Source organism: Vicugna pacos, chromosome 10 (genome assembly GCF_048564905.1).
Source record: "Vicugna pacos chromosome 10, VicPac4, whole genome shotgun sequence".
NCBI classification, from domain to species: Eukaryota; Metazoa; Chordata; class Mammalia; order Artiodactyla; family Camelidae; genus Vicugna; species Vicugna pacos.
The window spans coordinates 52,234,576-52,260,305 of NC_132996.1; the positions used below are offsets into that span (position 1 = coordinate 52,234,576).

Here is a 25,730-nt window from a genome sequence, read left to right on the forward strand (position 1 = left end):
CACTCAGAAATCAACAACTGGCTGTACTAAACAGAGTCGGACCACCCACTTAATTACAAGTCATAATCCCCACTAATTTTCACATGAAAGGATGAGGCAGGCACTTTAACAAAATCTGTACCTTTTTTAGTGCCACCCTAGAGGCTGATTGCCTGTGAACACACAGAAAGAAACCACATAGAATGAATGCCAACAGCTCCCAGGCTCCATGCAGGAACCTTTTCAGATCAGCAGCTGAGCGGCGACATCCTGGCATCCTGAGGGCAAGCCAGAGGAAAGAGCTGGGGTAGGACTGGTCTGCAAGCCTCAGAGAGAGGCATCCCAGGCTGCTGGTCTTTGGTTTTCATCCTCTGTACGAAACACAAAGTTCAAGTCAATCAGGGCCAGAGATGGAGAGAGGTAGGTCTGTGGAAAAGACAAAGGGCCCCTCCACAGTGCCTGCTATAACTGGTCCCACCGTGGACGTCTCCAGCCCTAATGAGTCCCGGCTGTTCACTGACACAGCAAGCGGTAACACTCTGCCTCCAGGGCCGGCTCCGCTCCACTCCCTTCCTGCAGGCAGCCAGGCACGGGGTAGGTGAGTCTGTGGTTCTTTCTTGGGCCACATTCTTCCTGCTCTATGTCATTCTTCATGGAAATTGCTGAAAGCAGGCAAGCTTCCCTCTTTCACAGTCAATGTGCTCCTGAATCACTTGGGGAAACCTGCTCCTGACTTTCACATGTCTCTGCAGAAACTTCCATTTAAAGCAGAATGTCTGCTATGCAGTGGAGCTGCAACGCTTTACAAGAACACTGGCAAGAACTGTGACCCTGATCCCAGCAGCTAGCTCAAGAGTTACATGCAGTGGAGCCATTCTGGGCGGGGAAGGGACCAAAGAGCAGACTGACTCCAAGAGAAGGCAGCCGGGCACTGTGGCATAAAAAAAAAAAGCGCTGCGGTCTACCAGCTGTGTGAACTTGGGCAAGTTCATTGGCCCCTCTGAGCCTCGGTTTCCTCGTCTGTAAAGGAGGTAATAGCTACCTTATAATTCCAGCTAGAAGATTAAAATGAGGCCAGCATACATAATGGTAGCTCAATCAATGTTGATTGTTGTAATAACTATCTATGAACATCTAATCTTAGAGTTTCATTTTGAAATGAAATTAAATAGCTACCATTTATCTCAGTCCTGGTGACATAAGCTAGGTTCTGTTCCTATGTTGATTTGAAGCAAATGTATGTCTGAAAGACATATTGCCTTGCACATGTAGGGTTCCAGCTGGAGGTCTAGAGGCAGAGTGTGCATTTGTTCAAAGGAAAATTGAGAGGCCTGTCCTGAATGGACCCTGTCCAGGTGGTAAAGCAAAAATTATTCTGACGTTTGTTAAAGATAGTAAGGGAGACTTTATTCAAGGGACTGGTGCAATGGGGTTTTGCAGGAAAGGAGAGAGATTGGGCTCAACTTTGAATACAAGGGAAAATGGGGATTTATAGCCAAGGACCAGTGGGAGGAGGGTGTCAGTGATTGGAAAATTACTAAGAGGAAACATTAGGAGTAAGGGGGGATTCTGGCTAATCCGAGTTAAGAGGGTTCTTGTTGAAGGTAGGTCAGGGTGATTAATATCAGCCAGGAGATGGTGGGGGATAAGGAACTGAATCGAGTATCAAGTGTGAGCAGAAATCAAGGATGGGAGAGTTCCACTCAACTGACTCAGCCGGATTCTTGCTCTTGAGAACAAGGCCCACGGTTGGAGCCTAGTCAAGAAAAGGCTTAGAACAGCCTGACTGAAGTTCAGTTAAGGAGCGAGACTGTCACAGGACCCACAAAATCTTTTGGAAGCTCCTTGCACTGAATGTCTGATTCAATCGTGCCACACTGTTTATGGGATAAATAGGACTGTACATAAAGTAACTTGTCTCCTTCCATCGAAGGAAGGAAAGGAGACAGCCTAAGTACTTACTTACCAAGCACAAATCATTCCTTCACTTATTCAACACAAGTTGCTGCATGTCTGCTAAGTGCCAGACGGCATCTCAGGTCTTTGGAGTACGGCCGTGAACAAAACCTGTGTGGCCTCTGACCTTGTAGATGTGTAGACCAGACAGCAATGAGACATTGGGCAAAGGGGATGTGCAACACAAGGACGGAACATTCCAGAAGCATGTCACCAGGGGATCCAATCGGGTCTGAGGGTCAGAAAAGTTTCCCTGAGGAAATGACATTGAACTTCAGACCTAAAGAAACACAGAGAGAAGGGAGAGTAGAGGACAAGAGATGAGGAAGGCCATGTAATAAGGAGGCTGGAGGTGCAGGCAGCCTGTGAAAGCCACAAATTTTATTCTAAGGGGTCATGGGAAACAACTTGAGGGCTAGGGACTGGATCAGACTGGCACCTCAGACTCCACTGTCTCTGGCTACCTCCAGCGTCCAACAGGATGGAGAGAAGTGGCTTGATCTGAGAGGCGCCCAGGAGGTAAAAAGGATGGGGTCAGTGATTATGGGGATATTGAGGGGAAAAGCGAGGGAGCAAAGACGATTCCCATTGATGACCATGAGGACGTGCGCGGTGCATGGCGGTGCGCCATGCAGGAGGGGCTCTCTTCTCTCTCTCTCAGATCACCCACTCAGGGAGAAGCCAACAGTGGAGAACCTCACGTGGAAAGGAACTGAAGCTTCCTGACAATGGTCCCGTGAGTGAGCTAGGGAGCAGGTTCTCCAGCCCTTCCAATGGCTGCAGCCCCCACCGGCAACTTGACAGCAGCCTCACCAACATCCCTGTAGCCAGAATCACCCAGCTAAGCCGCTAGCAGAACCATGATCCCCAGAAACTGGGCAAGAGAAGGACTGTGTTGCTTTCAGCTGCTAAATTTGTTACACAACCATAAATTACTAATACAGAAGATTTCTGAAGAGGAGAAACTAAAACTGTGTATACACCTGGTAAACCTGCGGCCAAATGAAAACTGCTAGGCAGCCCCAGCCTAAGGACTCAACAGTGAGAAACGTTAATAGAATGAGACTATCACAGGGAAGCAGCTTTCAGCTGTGCACAGCAACAAACCCAAGTCATGCGGCTTAAGCAATAAGAAATTGTATTATCTCTTATGGCAAGAAGTCCACAGATAGGATGGCTCCAGAGTTAATTCTGTAGCTCAACAATAGTGTCAAAGACCCAGGTCTAAATTACCATACAGCATGCACATATTTATATAAAATCTTGGGACATATAAAAATAGTGTATGTTGTACAGAGGCCAGCAGACAAGTGAAAAGATGCTCAATATTGCTAATTATTAGTGAAATGCAAATCAAAACTACAATGAGATATCATCTCACCCCTGTCAGGATGGCCATCATCAAAAAGTCTACAAATAACAAATGCTGGAGAGGGTCTGGAGAGAAGGGAACCCTCCTACACTGTTGATGGGAATGTAAATTGGTGCAGCCACTATGGAAAACAGTAGAGGATCCTTTAAAAACTAAAAATAGAGTTACCCTATGATCGAGCAATCCCACTCCCGGATATATGTCCAGAAAAGACAAAAACCCCATTTCAAAAAGATATATGCACCCCAGTGTTTATAGCAGCACTATTTACAATAGCCAAAGCATGGAAGCAACATAAGTGTCCATCAACAGATGACTGGATAAAGGAAATGTGGCACATAAACACACACACACACACACACAATGGAATATCACTCAGCCATGAAAAAGAATGAAATAATCCCATTTGTAGCAACATGGTTAGACCTAGAGATTATTATACTAAGTGAAGTAAGTTAGACAGAAAAAGACAAATATTTGATACCACTTATATGTGGAATCTAAAAAACAGTACAAATGAACTTATTTACAAGACAGAAACAGACTCACAGACATAGAAAACAAACTTATGGTTACCAAACAAGAATGAGGCAAGAGATAAATTAGGAGGATGGGATTAACAGATACACACTACCAAATGTAAAATAGATAAACAACAAGGATTCACTGTATAGACAGGGAACTATATTCAATATCTTGTAATAATCTATAATGGAAAAGAATTGAAATATATATATGTGTGTGTATATATGTGTATATATATATATATATGTATATATTCTTTTCTTCTCTCTATATATATAGAACAAAATCACCTTGCTGTGGTACATTTGAAACTCACAAAGTATTTTAAATCAACTATACTTCAATTAAAAAAAGCATATGTTGTTTGTGAATACAAACACATATCATTAAACTATTAAAACATAGGAAGAAATGATATACACTACCTTCAAGGAAGCAGTTACCACTGAAAAGGAAGGGAGTCACAAAATGTAAGATATGAAATTTTAGCTAAAGTATAAAATAAGTGAAGGAGAAATCGAAGCAATTGAAGCCAAATTTTAACATCTGTCCATCTTTGAGGTTTGTCCCCAGGGATCTGTTATTGTGTGGATTTTTTTGTATGTCTGGATGATTAACTATATGTATACTTTAGAGTGCTATAAAGTAGCTACAAAAAATGTAAGAAAAGGACACAGGAAAATATTTTAATGGACAGAGAAGACAAGCATTTATTCTTTAAGAAAACATTTTGAATGTCTCCCATGTGTCAGGCACATGCTGGGAAATGGGGGAAGCATGGGGAACAAGACAGAACAACTCCTGTGTTCGTGGGGCTCACCTCCTACTGGGCAGACAGATAACAAAGAAAGAAGAGTAGCTCAGGTTGGGAGAGCGCTATGCTAGAACTGGAACAGAAGTGTGCTTGTGGTGACTGAGGAAGGTACTGCAGCTTGTGGAATCAGAGCAGGCTTCTGAGAAGGTGACATTGGAGCTGAAACCAGAAGTAAAATGCTCTGAGAGCATCTGAGGAAAGGGCATTCCAGGCAGAAGGAACAGCCAATGTGAAGGAATTACCCTGGGTTGGGAATGAGCTTAGAGCGCTTGGGGAACCCAGGGAGGGCCAGTGTAGCAGGCACACAAGCACATAATCAACTCTTTAACAAAGAGGAAACATGGAAGGGGCCAAGAGAAGGTGCTGGGATGAGTGAGTGAATTCATATCAATGTCACATTATCTTTTGGGCATCTAGGATTTCTTTGAAAATTCAGTGAAAAGCCAAGGATCTTCAAAAAACAACATCCTGGTGGAGGAGAACGTCTTGGCTGGAATGAGGACTCAAGGCCTTTGCACATTATGGAGGAACAATGCATTTAAGGACAATGGAAATGGCTGATTACTAAGTTGATTTGATGCCCTACAGAGGGACAATAAGAAATGAGGGCAATTAACAAATTTAAATAATAAGCATGAAAGCCAGTGGTCCTTCTTGGTAGCTCTTACAGTAGGAGAGTGGACACAGTTAAGAAGCAAACACAGGGTCTGCTATTTATAGTCACCAGGCATCAAAGAGAGTAGAAAGCTTAGTCAAGGCAGGTCCACTATGCTAAAATCAGTGCCCTGGCGGGAAAATCTTGAACTGCTAAACATGAGATTGTGGTTCCACTGACTTCCCCAAATCCTCTGAGCCCTCATGAGGTGCCTCACCTGTCCCTGTTAAGAGCTAGAACTCCTTCCTTTGGGAAGACACAGCAAGGGCCTCTCTACTACAAGAAAACAGGTGTCTCCTCAGGACTTTCCCCCAGACCTGTCCTGGCTGCCAGGCCAGAAAATAGGGTAAAATTCCAGCAAAATCTCAGTTTAGAGCATGATGGGCTTGATAAGGAAAGAAAGAGACAAATTCCACAGGAGCTGCAAGAATTAGGTGGCATGTAACAGCAGAGCCAGGGGAGTAAGCATGGGATTGGATTTTGAAGGTGTGTGAGTTCAGCAGAGCTCAAGGAGTACAGGATGTAAGAATGGACAAGCCAAAGTCTGAAAAGCAAGAGTACTCGGGAGTACTCTCTAAGAACATGGATTTAATGTCTTGGCAAAAACTCTAGGTCATGGGCAAATCTGCTGCCAGGTAGCTCTTAGAAACACGGAGAAAAAAATAGCCCATGCTGACCAAGTGGTAATGCCTGAAGTGCCATGGAAACCAGTGGGATTTATGGCTCAGGGAAACAGACATGCTGAATTGGATACATTACATAAGGACAGAAGAGCCAGAAGAAATTTCGTTCCATGGAAGGACCTAGAGAACTCACTATTCACAAAGGCCATCAAGAGTGTGCTGATGGGAGGAGTATTAGCATCACTGAGACATTCAGTGGGGCTTTTCCTCTACAGGCTAGGGTTGACTATAGGAAATATGTCACAGGACTTGCCTTACTAAGAGCAATGGGAATGATGAGGCTTTGGAGCAATAGATGCAAGGTGATAATTACTAAGCACCAGAAATGAGCGGGTCCCACAATTACCATTACAACCAAGATTGGAGGGGCAGCCAAGGGGGCTTGACCCACAAGGAGTTGTGGATATGGTTGGTAGAACATGGTACCCCTAGGGACAAAAGAGACAGGAAGATAAGGAGGGTGTTGCTTAATATATACCATCACAAAAGGCGAGAATGGATGAGCAGGAGGCTGAGAGTGGACACCTCAACAGAAAGTTATGAATCTTGCTCAATTCCTGGGCCTGAACCAGTTTTCATATCCAGAACCTGCTGGCTACAGAGGTGGATGGGTCCCCCAAAGGAAGTACACAGCAACATCATGGCAAGTATATATTATAATGATTCCCTTTGTATTTCCCTTAAAATACTGACAATCATTTAGTCAGATGGCTGTGGACTGGGGAAAGAGAAATATCCATATATTTTGAGGGTTATTGGACACAGTGTCTGAGATGACATCAATGTCTGGAGACCTGAAATGTCATCATGGCCACCTGATCGAGGCATATGGATGTAAGTTAATAGAGACCTTGCCAAAGGCCAGCCTACAGTGGGTCCATGGATCACCCATCTAGTGATCATTTTTCTGGTATCCAAACATATAATTGGGAATGACCTACTCATAACTCCTACATGGGATCCTTGCCCACAATAATAGAAAGGCCAAGTAAAAGCCTCTGAAACTGTCTTCCCCTCTGAAACTTCAGTTCCCCAAGATAGTGAATCAAAAACAATGTAATCAACATACATAATCAATCAAGGTGATACACCACTCAACAAAAGAAAGGACAAAAATCACATGATCATCTCAGTAGATGCAGAAAAAGCATTTGATAGAATTTAATACCCATTTATAATAAAAACTCTTACCAAAGTGGGTATAGAGAAAATATATCTCAACATAATAAAAGCTATTTATGACAAACCCACAGCCAACATAATACTCAATGGTGAAAAGTGGAAAGCCGTCCTGCTAAAATCCAGAACAAGACAAGGATGCTCACTCTCACCATTTCTATTCAACATAGAACTGAAAGTCCTAGTCACAGCAATCAGACAAGAAAAAGAAATAAAAGGGATCCAAATAGGAAGAGAAGGGGTAAAATTATCACTATATGCAGATGATATGACACCATATATACAAAACCCTAAATGGTACACACAAAAAAATTACTAGCGCTGATAAAAAGAATTTGGCAAGGTAGCAGGATACAAGATTAATGCACAGAAATCAGTTTCATTTATTTACACTAACAATGAAATATCAGAAAAGGAAAGTAAAGAAACAATCCCTCTTGAAATTGCATAAAAAAATACTTAGGAATAAACCTAAGGAAGTGAAAGACATATGCAGAGAACTACAAAACACTGATTAAGAAAATTTAATATGACTTAAAGAAATGGAAAGTTACCCCATGCTCTTGGATTGGAAAAATAAATATTGCTAAAATGGCCATACTACCCAAAGTAATCTACAAAGTTAATGCAATCCCTATCAAATTCCTCATGACATTTTTCACAGAACTAGACCAAATAATCCTAAAATTCATACAGAATCACAAAAGACCTAGAATTGTCAAAGCAATCTTGAAGAAAAAGAACAAAGCTGGAGGAATAGCCCTCCAGACTTCAGACAATACTACAGAGCTACAGTAATCAAAACAGCATAGTATTGGCACAAAAGTAGACATATGGATCAATGAAACAGAATAAAGGGCCCAGAAATGAATCTGCAGACTTACAGTCAATTAATTTTCAGCAAAGGAGGCAAAAATATACAATGGAGAAAAGATAGTCTCTTCAGCAAGTGGTGTTGGGAAAGCTGGATAGCAGCATGTAAATCACTGAAGTTAGAACACTCCCCCCCACACACAAAAATAAACTCAAAATGGCTTAAAGATTTAAACATAAGACAAGACACTATAAACCTCCTAGAAGAAAACATAGGCAAAACATTCTCTGACATAAATCTTAGCAGTGTTCTCCTAGGGCAGTCTACCCAGGCAATAGAAATAAAAGCAAAAATAAACAAATGGGACCTAATTAAACGTTTAAGCTTTTGCACAGCAAAGGAAACCATAAGCAAAACAAAATGACAACCATGGAATGGAAAAAATATTTGCAAATGATGTAACTGACAAAGGCTTAATTTCCAGAATATGTAAACAGCTCACACAACTTAATAAGAACAAAACAAACAACCCAATCCAAAAATGGGCAGAAAACCTAAACAAGCAATTCTCCAATGAAGACATACAGACAATGGCCAATAGGCACATGAAAAAATGCTCTATATCACTAATTATCAGAGAAGTGCAAATCAAAACTACAATGAGGTATCACCTCACGCCAGTCAGAATGGCCATCATTAAAAAGTCCACAAATGACAAATGCTGGAGAGGGTGTGGAGAAAAGGGAACCCTCCTACACTGTTGATGGAAATGTAGTCTGGTGAAGCCATTACGGAAAACAGTATGGAGGTTCCTTAAAAAACTAAAAATAAAGTTATCATATAATCCAGCAATTCCACTCCTGGGCATATATCCAATAGGAACTCTAATTCAAAAAGATACATGCACCTCTATGTTCATAGCAGAACTATTTACAATAACCAAGACATGAAACCAACCTAAATGTCCACTGACAGATTAAAGGACAAAGAAGATATGGTGTGTGTATATACACGTACACACACACACACACACACACACACACACACACACACACACACACACTGAAATACTACTCAGTCATAAAAAAGAATAAAATAATGACATTTGCTACAACATGGTTGGAACTGGAGATTATCATTCTAAGTGAAGTAAGCCAGAAAGAGAAAGAAAAATACCATATGATATCATTTATATGTAGAATCTTAAAAAAAATACAAATGAACTTATTTATAAAACAGAAACAGACTAACAGACAGAAAAAAAACTTGTGGTTACCAGTGGGGAAGAGGGTGGGAAGGGATAAATTGGGAGTTTGAGATTTGCAGATACTCACTACTGTGTAGAATAAACAATAAGTTTATACTGTATAGCACAGGGAACTATATTCAATATCTTATAACAACCTAGAATGAAAAAGAATATGAAAACAAATATGTGTACGTATATGTATTACTGAAATATTATGCTGTACACCAGAAATTGACACAACGTTGTAAACTGACTCTATTTCAATTAAAAAAATATTTTTAAATAAAACTCATTAAAAAAAAGTCACATTCCTTGGGGATAAGTGCCATCCTTAAGTATCTTAACGATGTAGTCGTGGTGATCTTTATCATATCTCAATTTAATTCACCAGTCGGGTCCCTGCAGAAACCAGATGGATACTGTAGAATGACTGTAGACTATCACATACTCAGCGGAGAAGTAGTTCCAATAATGGCTGTCTTGCCATTCATGGCACCTTTACTAGAGCAGATTAACATGGACTTGGGTAAATGGTATGCAGCCAATGAGTTATTTTCTATCTCAGACAGAGAAGAGAATCAGGAACGATTTACATTCACATGGAATGGATCATAATGTGCATTTATTATGTAGTCCTAGGTCTATGTTAATTCTCCTGCTGTCACAATATAGTCAGAAGAAATCTGACCATCTGGACATCCTGCAGAATTGATCCATTACATCAGTGACAGAGTTGGGAGAGTAACAGCTGGCGAGGATGCCGCAGGCCTTGGTGAAGCAGCTCACTTCAGATGGCGGGAGGTAAACTCTAGGAAGATGCAGGGTATGGCACATTGGTAAGTTTTCAGGGGTCCAAAGATCAGGGACATGCTGAGAAATACTCTCCAAAGTAAAAGACAAATCACTATGTTTTCACCCCCTAGAATGAAGTACACCAAGAATGAAGTACAATGTCTGTCAGGCCTCTTTGGGTTGGGTTTTAGAGGCAGCATATTCCATATCCAGCAATACTACTCCGGCCCATCTGTCAGGAAATCTGAAAGGTAGCCAGCTTTGGGTGGGGCTGGAACAAGAAAGGGATCTGCAGTCAGTCCAGGCCATGGTACAAGTCCCCCTGCCACTTGGAGGATATGATCTGGCAGACCATCTGATGCTGGAAGTGTCAGAGGTGGAAAAAGCTGCAGGAAGGATCTTATGGCAAACCCCAGTGGGAGAATCACAACATAGGTCTCTGAGGTCTGGACCAAGGCCATGTCACTGGCAGCACTGCTTTTTGAGGAACATAACCTACAGTATTACTGGTGGACATAGAACACTGAACTCTGGAATATCAAGTAATCATGAGTATGGTACTGCCTATCATGAGCTGAGTTCTATCAGACCCTCCAAGTCATAAAGTTACACAGACCCACGGTAGGCCATTCTGAAATGGAAATGGTACATCCCTAACGGATCCCAAGCAAAACCAGAGGGCACAATCAAGCTGCATGAGCATGAGCCCCAGACCCCCATGCCATCCTCCATGACTGCCCAGTACCACCTCTCAGCTTGCACCTACGGCCAGATGGTTAGAGGGATTCCCAACACAACCAGCTGAAGGAGAAAAATCTCATGCTTGGTTTACAGCTGGGACATCCTGGAATGTGAGTACAAGCTGAAAAGGGATGGTGGGTATCTTACAGACACCATGGAGTGGACAGGAACGACAGAGCTGAGGGAAAATCTTTCCAGTGGGTGGAGCTCTGAGTGGTGCACCTAGTCCTCTGCTCTGCGTGGAAGAAGAGGTGGCCTGAAGGGAGAATATATAAAGGCTCATGGACAGTGGCAGATAGCCTCAGTGGCTGATCAGGAGCCTGAAATGAAAAAGACTGAGTGATAGGAGGCATGTGGATGGGCATATGGGAACGGGCACCAAGAATGACTAGGAAATGTGCTCACGGTGGACAAGAGCGCATCCACCAGGGGAAAGGCACTGAATATCCACGTAGACAAAAAATATTGCAGCAAGTTGACATTAGCCAGTCAGCACTCAGCAGGATGGGCACGTGAACAGAATGGTTACACGGTACGACGGCCTGGACTGCTGCTTACCAAAGCCAATCTAACTACTACCACCTCTGAATACCCAGCCTGTGGGCAACCAGGCCCAGTGCTGAGCCCCTGACATGGCACTATTCCCACCCAGTAGGACTGGGATGAGGACCTGAGGTTCTGCATTTCTTGCAAGGATCCATATGATGCCACTGATCCCAACGATGCCAGTGATGCTGGTCTATGTGGTACAATTAGGGGAGTGAGGATGTCGAAGAGCAGAAGTTACCTCTCTGAGTCATAGGCTAGACTACTGATAGAGGAAAAGTTCTTTCAGTAGGCTCTAAAGGACAATCATGAAGGTTTTGGCAGAGACTGTTTCCCCTTAAGCAACAGTGGCGGCAGCAGCAGGGAACTGCTGGCTGTTGAGATCTGGCACCAAGGACTTAGTTTGACTTGACTGAGAGGGTTTTCAAACCATGCTGCCTGGGAATGAAGGGGTTACTCTTTGTTAAGTACCTTGGAGATGAGCAACATGAACTGTGCTGCATCTGGAGGAGTTTAGAATGTGTAACAAAGTCTTCTGTTCCCTCTGCATTGCTGGCTTGACCATGGGCCTTAAACTTTCAATCTTGAGTTTCCATGAGCTGCAACAGAACTGTCATCAGGGAAACATGCTACTCTCCAAAGGAGTTAAAGGTTGAGAGGAACCTGGCAGGGCCCCCCATAAATCCAAGTCCGCACATGCCTCTCTTGGGCTAGGTAAGCCTACCCACCCCCTTCTCCTTCACCATGGGGCTCCCAGAGCCTCAGGACGGCTATAAGTCAGGTTGGGCCAGAGCTGCATTGACCCTGGGATCCTCGTCAATGTCCCTCTGGTGGACTGGGCCCACTTACCTGTGATTTGGCTCTGAACCCTCTTTTCCTTATCATATTTCATTGGAAAATCTGATCTCATTTAAGGTTTGTGTTTTCAATTGGGTTTCTGTGCAGGTGACCAGTGGAATGCAGCCAGGGAAATGTAAACAGTTAATGAAATCTAACAGGGTCCACGCTTTCGGTGATATTTTATGCCTCCAACAAGTCTGTCTCTCATATTTCCTCCACTGTGCTCTTCCTCCTGGGTACGGCCTGGGTCTGTTCTCCATCACCGCGGCAAGCGCCTCAGGGAAACACAGGTGTCTGTAGTCATTAGAAATTCAAATCCACCTGCTGAACCACGTGCAAGAAAAAGAGCAACTCAGGGTCAGCCGGGATGTGATGGGTGAGGGGTGGCTGTCTGGCCATGAGCCCAGAGGGGCCCATAAATCATGCCGGCTTCCAGAGGCAAGGAGCTCTAATGGGAGTCAGGTGAGAGGGCCACCTGAGGCCAGGCGGCTGGATGCTGTTAAACAGTGGCCCCAGAAGGGCTTGAAAGTGGGCGTCTGCGGTTCCTTACACCCTGGAAGCAATTTATGGCCAATGCCTGCTTTTTCTCTGTGTCTCAGTACATCTCCCCCTCCTCTGCCCTCCTCCTCTTCTTGCTCTCATTCTCTCTTCCCCCCTTTCTTTTCTTCTGTTTTCCCCTCTCTCTGCCACCCTCTCTTTACATGCTGCAAAGCAAGGCTGGAGAACTTAAGCTTGAGGTCAGACCAGGACACCCCTTAACTAGGGCTTGGGGACTGTCCAGCACACAGCTGATGCACAGTGGACCATTTGGAACTCACCTGGAGAGGACATGGAACATGGGCTCAGGGCCTCCAATTAAAATGGGGACTGGCCCATCTTGTCAATGTCCTTCCCCATTTTAGCATCTGCTCACTTTTCTTGGCATCTCCATGGACCTCCCCTCCCAGGCCTCACCCAGGCCTGCCATCTCTGCTGGTGCTGCAGACCCTCTGCCCTCTTTGCCAACCCCTTCCCATGCTTACTCATGGGGTTCAACTTTTCTAATAAAGCATCTCTGCTACGCATAAGCCTCAGATATAGAAATGACCTTGAAGGAAGGCATTCCTGAGTCCATGGTATGCCACCATGGGAGATATTTTGGGCAGGCCGGCTTTCTTCTGTCCCTCCAGCCATAGGACATGGAGCCATCCAACCTAGAGGCCCGCTTGCCTCTTAGCATCAGTCCACCCCCTGAGTCTCAGTGGTCTGAGGGAAGTATCAGTGATCTACGTAAGTTCCCCAAACTCCCTTAGGTACCAAGAGACAGCAAGGCTAGAGCTCAGATCTCCATGTCTGCCCCTGGAAAAGTGCCTTCTCTCTGGGTTATGCTTCCTCCACAGTGAAGTGAATGGCTGGACTCTTATGACCTCTACAGGTCTCCCTTGGCCTTGAACTTCAGTGGTTCGTACTATATAAATCCGAGATTCCCAAGTCTCTCTGGTGTATGGCTAGAAAGGGCTCACTGTCAGCCCTTCTCACATGTCACTGGCTCTTTCTTCCATAGCATTCTGGAGGTCATCAGCCCCCAGGAGATGTCAGCCTCTTGTGACCTGGCATCCCCTGGGGGTGTCTCCCAGGTGATCACAAACCAATCAGTTAAGCAGACACAATGCAGCCAGTGGTAGCCACTGGTTTGTCTCTGCCCCACCCCACCTGCCTAGGTGCCTGCATCCAAAGCCCCCTCAGAACTCATGACGTGGCCTCAGAGCTGCTGCTGATACTTGTTCAATGCCAAGTCCACCCAAAGGTGCTACCTGCTCTCACAGCCGCTGGGCCTCCAGGGGCGGCCAGGTCCTGGTCCACTCTGCAGTGAAGCGATCGCCCCCTCCCTATTCAGGGTCGCATGGGGTCACCCAAACCTCCAAAGGGCCCTGCTTGTGCCCTCAAGGGTCACGCAGCCTGTCATACAGACCTTCCCTTAGGAGCCTCCTTTCTGCAGGACTAAGACTAAGGCATGTCTGACTTCACAGGGTCCTCCCATCCCCATTTCCTCCCAGTGAGGGAGAGCCTTCCTGCAAATCACCTCCTGGTGATGCCCCCCCACAACTTCCACAGATATATTTGAATTCCATTTTAGGCTCAACTGAGACATCCCAACTGCTCCCCTCCTCCCCCGCACGCATGCACACACATAAACTTATGATTCTGTAATTTCCATTTACATCATCCTAGCAAATAAATCAAAGGAGTGTGTGTGCGTGTGTGTGAGTATGTGTGTGTGTGTGTTGAGTGAAAAAAGAGAGGAGGACTAAGCTCTGCTCCAAGGGGCTCATCCAGACCACAATACTTGGGGAAGATAGAGAATTCTCTTCTCCAACTCTGCCCCCCGTGGATTCTAGCAGCAGGACTTGCTCTCCTAAGAAAACCTGTAATAAATAGTGTTGCTGGTAACTTTTAAACCTCTGTACTTGCTGACAAATAAGCATCAAATTCATAAGGGAATAACATAACGCACTGTAATGAAAGTGCTTTCCTGTGGTTAATGTAGGGGGCCTGGAAGCAAAATATAGACTAGATGCTCAGTGTGGAAAATCGGCATGATCCTATTCTTAGAACTAATGAAAAGAGCCTTGTATCAGGACAAGGTACAAAAGGAGGCCTTTTTCCCTGCTCTAGGAACAGAGATTAAAAAGGGGTTATGAAGAGTACGAATCCAGGATTCTGAGTAAAGAAACCTGGAATCTGGACCTGACTTTATGATCTGTGCTCCCTGCTGGTGACCCAGAGAGTACAAGTCAGACTATATATTCCTGTAAGTATTAACAATTAAGTAATTAACTGATGGTTCAATTATTACCAATATGAGGCACAGGGCCAGAGGATGAGACCTAGTCTAGAGAGATCAGGGAAGGCTTCCTGGAGGAAGTGTTAGTGGAGCTGAGCTTTAAAGGAGGAAGAGGAAATGATGATACAAAGTGATCCATTAGCATTCTAGGTGGAGGGAGCAACACTTGGAAAGGCAGACTGGGAAGGAACAGGTCTTCCCAGAGAGGGACTGAAAAAAAGACCAGTGTAAAACAGAGCCCAGAGAGCAACAGTGAGTTGAGGCTGGTGAGGTAAGCAGGTCCCTGTGGACTATTTTAAGAATTTTTGTCTGTACAGCTTATGTGCCAGTTTTAAGTAGTAGTGAATTTCCAAGATGGTGTCCAATGACCTCCACCTGCTGGCAGGCGCGCCTTTGTGTAGCCCCTTTCCTCTGTGTACCCAAGTTGGTCTGTGTGATCAACAGCATATGGGAGAAGTGGTGGTACATCACTTCCAAGATCAGGTTATAAAAGGCACTGCTGCTCCCTTCTGTACTCCCTCTTGGGTCAATTGTGCAGCAGGGAGTCAGTCACATCACGAGCCGCCCTGCGGAGGGCCTCACCTGGCAAGGGACTGAGGCCTCTTGCCCACAGCCATGTAAGCGACCTGAGCTTGCAAGCAGATTCTCCGGCCCAACCAAGCCTTTGCTTGACTGCAGCCCTGGTGGACACCTCAACTGCTACCTCAAGAGAGACCCTGAGCCAGACCCACACACATCAGCCTCTCCTAGATCCCTGACCCACAGAAACTGGGTGAGACAATAAGTGTGTGTTGTTTTAAGATGTTACGTTTGGGGATAATTATACTATGTTTTGCATAATTTGCTATGCAGCAGTAGAGAACTAATACGTAAGAAGAGCAAGGGTGTTAGATTGGCTAATTGTGTGACTTTCAACAAGTCACCTAACCTCTCTGGGTGTTGGTTTCTTTCTCCACCTATAAAATGAGGGGAGTGAACTTGGGGGATAGACTGTCAGCACAGGAAGGAGCTCATCTGAGTAGGCCATCAATTCCTGAAGGCAGACCAGTGGCCGGAATATGGGAACCCAGAGTGATTCGGCTTGGAAGCAGCTGGGAGGTGGGTAATGATAAAGCCTCCTTGTGCGACCATGTACCCTATGCCCGGCACTGTGCATGCATCACCTCAGGCGGTCCTTCCATCTAGCCTGAGTTAGGCACTCAGTTACCCCTATTTTGCAGAAGAGAAAGTGAGGCACTGAGACATTAAGTCAATGATAGTCCCATCCTTCCATGCTTTTGAAAGTTAAGAAAAAGTTGGTTTGGTCTAGAAATAACTGCTGCAAATGGCACAGCAGCACAGAAGAAACTTGCTGTTTTTATCTATTTTATATATATTAGTTAGTATCTGCAAATCTCGAACTCCCAATTTATCCCTTCCCACTCCCTTTCCCCTCGGTAATCATAAGTTTGTTTTCTATGTCTATGAATCTGTTTTTGTTTTGTAAATACATTCATTTGTATTTTTTTTAGATTCCACGTGTGAATGATATCATATAATATTTTTCTTTCTCTTCCTGGCTAATTTTACTTAGAGTGATGATCTCCAGGTCCATACATGTTGCTGCGAATGGCATAATTTTATTCTTTTTTATGGCTGAGTAATATTCCATTGTATAAATATACCACAACTTATTTATTCAGTCATTTGTAACCTAAAATGAAAAAGAACATGAAAATGAATATATGTACGTATATGCATAATTGAAACTACGTTGTATACCAGAAGTTGATACAACGTTGTAAACTGACTATACTTCAATTAAAACAAAAAGCAAAGCAGAAATTGTTTCTTCTGCCATCACCTTGATTACTCCCCACACCACTTCCATTTGCATCCTCCAGAAAATCATCCCAGCTGGATAATCCTCTCAAAATGGCCCTATCTGTCTTCTGGGCACAAATTTAAAATTTCCAAGCCCACTGGACCTAGAGATTTGAGTGGGTGGCCATCACGGCTGGTGGGATTTGGTGTTGGAGGTGGAGGCCAAACAGCAGTCACCCGAGCACCTTCGACATCAATCATTTCCAGCCACAGTCCTGAAAATGCAGCCACTGCAAGTTCCCCCAGACTCAGTGGAATCTGGGGCCTTTGTTCCCATGTGTGGAAACACACCAACCTGCTGATTCTGGTAACAGGGTCTATGATGATATTCTTGGCTTTCACCACTGGTTTCGGCACAAGCGCTCCTGAGGGCTTCTCTATTTTTTAGTTTTTAAATCTCATTTTTCAGAGAAGATAAATCAACTGTAAAAGTATGTTATGAAAACCAACTTGGCAAGCCAGGTCTCCTGGAGAGGGCAGGGGCTGCTTTATTTTCCATTATCTCAGTGTAAAACAAATAGATTTATCCTTTTAAAATGTTCTTGTAAGATCATCAGGATCACAGTGATTTAAACCATGGCCTTTGGCCGACTCAAGTCCGGAGCATGATCTAATCAGGCCTGGAATTTCAAAGAAAAAAGGAGGAGGGGAAAAAAAGAACCCAAAACTGGCCTAGAAATGAGGGTTTCAAAGTTAACTCGGTACAAGGAAGTTTTCCCTTTCCGCTGAAGCCTCCCGGGAATCCTCTGAAGGCAGTGTGGTTCTCGGCGTCTTTTAAAGTTTCTTTGTTCTATTAACAGTGAGTGAGGTTAAGTCTGGGCAGACCTGGCTGGTTTCGTCATCCCACCCCCCTCTCCCGACAGGCTCAGACCTTTCTTGCCGGAAGGCTCTGCTCTGGAATGTTAGTAGCTGAGTGACCCTGCCCCATGCATTTAAGCCATCTGAGCCCCTCTTTCCTCATCTGTATGGCTGCAATCACACTGAGAATGTTTGTTTCTGTGAAAATTAAGAGGCAATTGATGTAAAGTGATTAGCCCATTGCCAGGTACATCCCATCCAAGTCATTTAATAGAAAAGTAGCATAGTGACAAAGGGTGTCTGTGCCAGCATTGGAGATGCTGTGTTTGCCAGCACTGCTTGCTAGCCACGGGCAAATTACCTGATCTTGCCAACCCACAGTTTTCTCATCTGCAAAGGAGGGTGATAATGGTGTGTATCTGTTACCTCACAGGATTGTTATCAGGGTGTAATAAGGTAATGCTTAGAACAGTGCCTGGGATATAATAAACAGCAAGAAAATAGTAGTTATTCCTACTATGATTGAAAATAATGACAGTGACAATCAGAGTTAGTATTACTAAAATTATGATATTATTTAGGGCTCTTTGATTACTAAGCAAAGTAAATCACCTGTGGCTATGAGAAAAGAAAAGAAAATGGATTGAATGGCTCTGAAATAGGTGACAAAATCAAAGGATAAGCTGAATGGCCAAGCTTTGGAAGGAACCAGGAAGCAGGAGACAGGAGAGCCCCCAGGTCAGTCACAGGAATCACCGGATGGTATCTTGCTGTATCAGCTTCACCATCTTTGAGTCATCCCCCGAAGGAAGGTGTATACTTTGAAATCTCAACCAAGACCAAAGTCAATGGGGAGGAGTAATCCTGCAAAGGGCACTGGGCAAGAAGAAATAAATGACACCAACTACAATTATGACCACCATTACTACTAATATTAATATTTATAATAATAATAATTGAAGTAGTTGTTGCTAACGTTACTAGTCATTCAAGAAAGGGCGAAACCAATCAAAAGGATGGTCAGTGACTTTCTGGACCTGAACTTCATGGGTATTGTGATCCCTAGATAATCAAGCTAGCTGTTCGACTCACCCCATTTTTATTCCTCTTTTGAATAAATGAAGTTTTTCCAAAATGCTTTTATCTTTTGGAAAAATTATAATTTTCCCGTGGTAAAATGAGAACAACCACTTCTCATCTGCTTATTTAAATGTCTGACACTGTGCTGAGCACTTGATACATTTTATCTCATTAACTATATTGCCAGGTTGGCTCAGTAGAAATGATTAACCACTGTTAAATAAAGTTTTATGAAAAACAATACAAATTAATGTTGGAGTCATAATAATTTTTATTTACAATAAATAAAATTTTATTTTATAATTATTAATAATTAATACCAAGCTGTGATAGTTTTAAATTTTGCAATAAAGTTTCTTTATATTGTGAATTGGTCACTCAGTCTCCAGGACACAGAATTAAATCCATGCATCTCCTTACCCTGGATCACGCTACGTAGAGCTGCCTGTGTGAGGACCAGTTCCATCCTCAATCAATGCCCGCAGTTTGATAGATCTGCCCCTGTGATATACTTGTGGTAAAGCAGGAGAAACAGATGCTCAATGGGACAGCAAATGTTTATTGAATTATGAAGTGATTTAGTGCATCGGACATCCATCCAGGTGCCGTCACAGCACTGAAAAATTCTTTGGGATAATATATTGCTTCTTAAAATAACTTTACTTTCAAAAACTGAACTGCTGTTAGACTCTTTAGCTTAATCCACGTAGGGCTCAGATGTGAAAGCATTGCTTGTTTTCCGTCTTAATGGAGAGCCGGTCTCCATGAAAGGCAATGCAATATCCTTTGAGTTAGACTTCTCTCACCACCACTGCGGAGGCGTGGGCTTCTCCCATCAGCTGCCAAATGGATCTCTGAGCCTCTCTCCAGAACTCGATTTCAGCTGTTGCAGAGCACTGCTGCCAATCTCTGAGTCAGATATTTTGAGAGAGACCCATCACTCTTCTCGCGATGAAGGGTGTGTTGCGAGCTATTTTTCCTGAAGTCGTGACGAGTTTGCTCTGTCCTTTGTTTCCTCCACTGGCATTTCTGCTGTGTCCAGCAAAACACATTTGTGACATCGGGAGTAAGGTGACAGAGTTCTCTGCCGAGCTAACTGTACCCGGGAGCACTCATTCTCGCCCCTGCCATGCTACAAATCATTAGCCCCCTTAATCACAGCCACAGGAAGGTGGAATGAGAGGTGACTGAGAGTCCGCCCATAGGAAAAGACCACACAGGCCACATCTAGAGACCAATGGAACATACTTTGGCAGGAAAGCGATGGAAAGTCTTATTTTATAATGGCATTGAAACCACTTATTAAAGGAACATTTTCTAGAAGAATTCGCTCTCCATCCTCCTTGGGGATGCACGCTTGGTATTAAGGGACGTCCAGTGGCCTCAAACCTGGCCTAAAAGCCTTAGGGCACAGGGAGAGGAAATGGGGGTGAGGGTGCTGGAGAAAAACTTACTCTATTTAATCATTTTGCAAAAATTTTAACCCTGTATCTTTCTCCCTCAAGGCTAGATATCCCATAGTTAGTGGAGAAAACACACACAGGCTTCTATTCAGTCTTTCTTCAGTGTTTAAAACAAGATTGGGTTATAAAATGAAATTAAAGAAACACGCCAGGTGTGTATATAAAATGAAAACCTATACCATTTTTCTTATCAAAGAACAAACTAGACTGACCTAAAAGTTTTATTGTCAATTGTGATCTTTAAAATAAATCCTATGTGATATAAAATTTTGATTTTTCATGAAAACACTTCTTTCCCTAAATTTATTCATCCTATACACAGGCTATAAGACCCAAAAGCAATGTTAATATTGTTTGTTGAGTTCTGTGGCTGGAAAAGGTGACAAGTCGGTGACTTTGATAATGCAAGTATTAATTCCATTTTCATGGTTTACTGTGAAAGTCATTTTTCACATTATTCTGTAATATATTGTTAGACTAAAACCGTTGTATTAAGACTTTAGAATGTAAGCATTAGAATTCTGAAAATACAGAAAATGCATTTTGTATTTATACAAATACACCCCACCCCAGCCATAATTTGAATAACTTAGAGACAGAGCTGGGGTCAGGTTGGGGCGGGGGTGGGGGGCGGTGAGGAAAGGGAGGTAGGAGAGCCCACTACAGCCAAAGCGCTGCCGTCTTTCTCTTGGCCGCCAGCTTCTTACTGCACTTGCCTGCGTGCTTCTGGGCCATGGGATCCTCAGCCCCTCCCTGGCCCCCAGAGGCCACGGGGTTGGTGGAGGAGGCTGCAGCCCCAACGGGCCTCAGCCCTCTCGCCTCTGGGTGCCCTGCGCCCCCATGGATCTCTGTGAGCAGGTGCGCACAGGGTGCGTCCTTCTCCTCATAGTTTTCGATTTATTTAGTACATCTCCTCTCACAGGGAGTGTTTGAAATCTGGTCGCCCAACTCACACTAAAGTAGCTGGGCATGGAAAGGAAAGGGATGGGAAGGGAAGGGAAGGGAAGGGAAGGGAAGGGAAGGGAAAAAAGGACAGAGCAATGCCAACTTGAAGGCACAAGAAGAAAAGTAACCAGTCAATGCTCATGGCTGGGCATAAACTATATACCAGGCAATGCAAATGCTTGACTTGGCAAGTTCACAACCATCTTAAGAGGTAGGTGTTATTAACCTCCCCATACGGAGGAGGAAAAAAAAAATTACAGAGCTGATACTCCACCTAAGTGTCAACTTGTCTCTGAAATGTGATGCTAAGAGAGCTGTGGTTTGCCATCCTGCCTACACATTAGAATTAGCTGGGCAGATTTTAAAATTACAGATGCCTTTGATAAAATTCAACACCCATTTATGATAAAAACTCTCGCCAAAGTGGGTATAGAGGGAACATATCTCAACATAATAAAAGCTATATATGACAAACCTACAGCCAGCATAGTTCTCAACGGTGAAAAACTCAAAAGCTTCCCACTAAAATCTGGGACAAGACAAGGATGCCCACTATCACCACTCCTATTCAACATAGTCCTGGAAGTCCTAGCCACAGCAATCAGGCAAGAGAAAGAAATAAAAGGGATCCAAATTGGAAAATAAGAGGTAAAAGTGTCATTATATGCTGACGACATGTTACTATATATAGAAAACCCTAAAAGGTCCACACAAAAGCTACTAGAGCTGATTGAAGAATTCAGCAAGGTAGCAGGTTACAAAATTAATGTTCAAAAATCAGTTGCATTTCTTTACACTAACGATAAATCAACAGAAAAAGAAAGTAAAGAAACAATCTCCTTTAAAATAGCACCCAAGGTAATAAAATATCTGGGAATAAATCTAACCAAGGAGGTGAAAGAATTATACACAGAAAACTATAAACCATTGATGAAGGAAATTAAAGAAGACTTTAAAAAATGGAAAGATATCCCATGCTCCTGGATTGGAACAGTCCATATTGTTAAAATGGTCACACTGCCCAAGGCAATCTACAGATTTAATGCAATCCCTATCCAATTACCCAGGACATATTTCACAGAACTAGAACAAAGCATAATCAAATTTATATGGAACCATCAAAGACCTAGAATTGCTAAAGCATTACTGAAGAGAAAGAAAGAGGCTGGAGGAATAACTCTCCCAGACTTCAGACAATACTATAGAGCTACAGTCATCAAGACAGCATGGTATTGGTACCAAAACAGACATATGGACCAATGGAACAGAATAGAGAGCCCAGAAATGAACCCACAAACCTTTGGTCAACTAATCTTCAACAAAGGAGGCAAGAATATACAATGGAATAAAGACAGTCTCTTCAGCAAATGGTGTTGGGAAAACTGGACAGCTGCATGTAAAACAATGAAGCTAGAACACACCCTTACACCATATACAAAAATCAACTCAAAATGGATTAAAGACTTAAACATAAGACAAGATACAATAAACCTCCTAGAGGAAAATATAGGCAAAACATTATCTGACATACATTTCAAAAATTTTCTCCTAGAAGAAATAAAAGCAAGAATAAACAAATGGGACCTAATGAAACTTACAAGCTTCTGCAGAGCAAAGGAAACCAGAAATAAAACAAGAAGAAAACCTACGGAATGGGAGAAAATTTTTGCAAGTGAAACCGACAAAGGCTTGATCTCCAAAATATATAAGCAGCTCATACGACTCAATAAGAAAAAAATAAACAACCCAATCCAAAAATGGGCAGAAGACCTAAACAAGCAATTCGCCAAGGAAGACATACAAATGATCAAAAAGCACATGAAAAAATGCTCAATATCACTAATTATCAGAGAAATGCAAATCAAAACTACAATGAGGTATCACCTCACACCAGTCAGAATGGCCGTCATTCAAAAATCCACAAATGACAAATGCTGGAGAGGCTGTGGAGAAAGGGGAACCCTCCTACACGGCTGGTGGGAATGCACTTTGGTGCAGCCACTATGGAAAACAGTGTGGAGATTCCTCAAAAGACTAGGAACAGACTTACCATATGACCCAGGAATCCCACTCCTGGGCTTGTATCCAGAAGGAAATCTACTTCAGGATGACACCTGCACCCCAATGTTCATAGCAGCACTATTTACAATAGCCAAAACATGGAAACAGCCTAAATGTCCATCAACAGGTGACTGGATAAAGAAGAGGTGGTATATTTATGCAATGGAATACTACTCAGCCATAAAAACTGACAACATAATGCCATTTGCAGCAACATGGATGCTCCTAGAGAATGTCATTCTAAGTGAAGTAAGCCAGAAAGAGAAAGAAAAATACCATATGAGATCGCTCATATGTGGAATCTAAAAAACAAAAACAAAAACAAACGAACAAACAAAAACAAAGCATAAATACAGGACAGAAATAGACTCATGGACAGAGAATACAGACTTGTGGTTACCAGGGGGGTAGAGGGTGGGAAGGGATAGACTGGGATTTCAAAATTGTAGAATAGATAAACAAGATTACACTGTATAGCACAGGGAAATACACACAAAATGTTATGATAAATCACAGAGAAAAAAATGTGACAATGAGTGTGTATATGTCCATGAATGACTGAAAAATTGTGCTGAACACTGGAATTTGACACATTGTAAAATGATTATAAATCAATAAAAAATGTTAAAAAAATTACAGATGCCTGTATTCTTCCCATGATGATTAAATCAGAATCTCTGAGGTGGGAACCAGGCAATTTTTTTAAGTCCCCAGAAGGTGACTTTATTCTGCAGTCTGGATTGAGAACCATGAGACAGGGCACCATGCTACTGATGGAAGGGACCAGAATCTGTTTCTCTTCCCTTCTTCATATCTACAGCAAGACCTTCCAGCAACCAGAGCTGCTTCACAGCCCCTCTGCCCAGTCCCAGGCCAGAGTGAAGCCACTGCCTCTGCCTTGCTGAGCTAAGGGAAAGTGTCAGGCCAGGGCTAGAAATGAGCCTGGACTCTCTCGCCAAGAAGCCAACAGATTTATCTCCGTGTCTGCCCCCAGGGAGGTCAAGAGAAGATCAGAGGAGAGTCAGAAGGGAAACTAAAGGGCATAGGAAGAAATATGCGTGGTCACTCTAGAGGCCATGGGATGTTGGAAGGAAAGATTAGCTGCTGAGAGAAAGGACTGATTCTTGGAAGGGAAAGGGATGGGGGAGGCTCTGGGGCGCAGCATTGGTCTGGGAGCCTGGAGAACTGTGGGCTCTCAGGGGCCTCCAAGACCACAGACATTCCAAAGATTCCAGAGGGGCCTACTCTGGGGGGAAAGGAGAGGGGCTTTCCTCCTCATGGGCACAGATAGACGGGTTTTTAGGTTTCCTTAAATAATCCCACATCCGAAGAGTCTTCCAACAAATCTCCCAAGTGCAGCCTCTGCCCCGCCCCCACTGCCTTCCGCATCAGGCCAAAGTCATCTTTCTGAACTTCAGAGCATGTTCATCCTTGTTCAGATTCTTTCCAGGCCTCCTGTTGCTCCCAGAATAAAGTCCAAAAGCATGAATGTAGTTAAAACGCCTGCGGGGTCTTTTGTTTCCCAATCTTCTGTTCCTGAAACAAGCTGGCTTTGGCTTGCTCTGGGTCTTTGCACAGACTGTGCCTTCCACTTGAAACTCTCCTTCCATTCTGCTTTTTAGTCTCCTTCAGGACTCAGGTTAGATATCCCTTCCTCCAGGAAGTCTTCTCAGATTCCCCTAGTGTTGTCGTGTCTATTTTAGCTCTTATTATACTGGATTTATAAATGCTTGTCCATTAGTCTGCTTCCCTTAAGATGTAAACTCCCTCAAAGTAAGAATTATTTTTACAACAATATTTCTAGCACCTAGCATAGTTTTGTTTTTTTTAAAGGGGGGAGTCCCAAGCTTCGGAAGGAGGGAATACCTACAGAGTAACTTGAGACTAGCCCATCCAGATAATACATCCTCTTCACTGGCAGAGAAATCCCCAGTGCTTTAGAATATTCTCCCCCGCCACCACCCCCAACCAGGGTTACTGAGGTATAATGGACAAAAAAAATTGTAAGAGATTTAAACCGTACAATGCGATGATTTGTTATACATATACATTGTGAAAGGGCTCCCCCTATAGAGTTAATTAACACATCCATCACCTCACATATTTATCTTATGTGTGTGCAAGACCGCTTAAGTTCGATTCTCTTAGCACATTTCAATTACACAATACAGTGTTCTCAACTATAGTCATCACTTATACATTAGATCCTCAGACCTTATTCATCTTATAATTGAAAAAAGTTTGTACGCTTTTACCAACCCCCCCCCACTTCCCCCACTCCCTAGACCCTTTCTACCCTCTATTTCTATAAGTTTGGCAACTTATTTTTAAGATTCCACGTATAAGTGATTCTATGACTTATTGTCTTTCCTTGTCTGGCTTTTTTCACTTAGCTGAATGCCCTCCAGTTTCCTCTGTGTTGTTGCTAATGATAGAATTTCCTCCTTTTTTAAGGCTGAATAATAAATACTCATGTGTATATGACTATCACATTTATATACACTTTGTTTATTTGCTTACTTACTTACATAGCTCACATTTTCTTTATTCA

General features: G+C 43.2%; 1 protein-coding gene and 1 long non-coding RNA gene across 5 annotated transcripts in view; both read right to left on the reverse strand.

Annotated features, from left to right (window-relative positions):
* PAMR1 (peptidase domain containing associated with muscle regeneration 1) overlaps positions 1-25,730 on the reverse strand; it is a 159,675-nt gene that overhangs the window by 68,587 nt on the left and 65,358 nt on the right. The gene's annotated exons all lie outside the window — the stretch shown is intronic.
* LOC140699010 (uncharacterized) lies at positions 9,832-12,446 on the reverse strand. The gene is made up of 3 exons (XR_012077036.1): positions 12,155-12,446; positions 11,777-11,904; positions 9,832-10,034 (listed from the first exon to the last, which is right to left on the reverse strand). It is a non-coding gene; the product is annotated as an uncharacterized lncRNA (long non-coding RNA).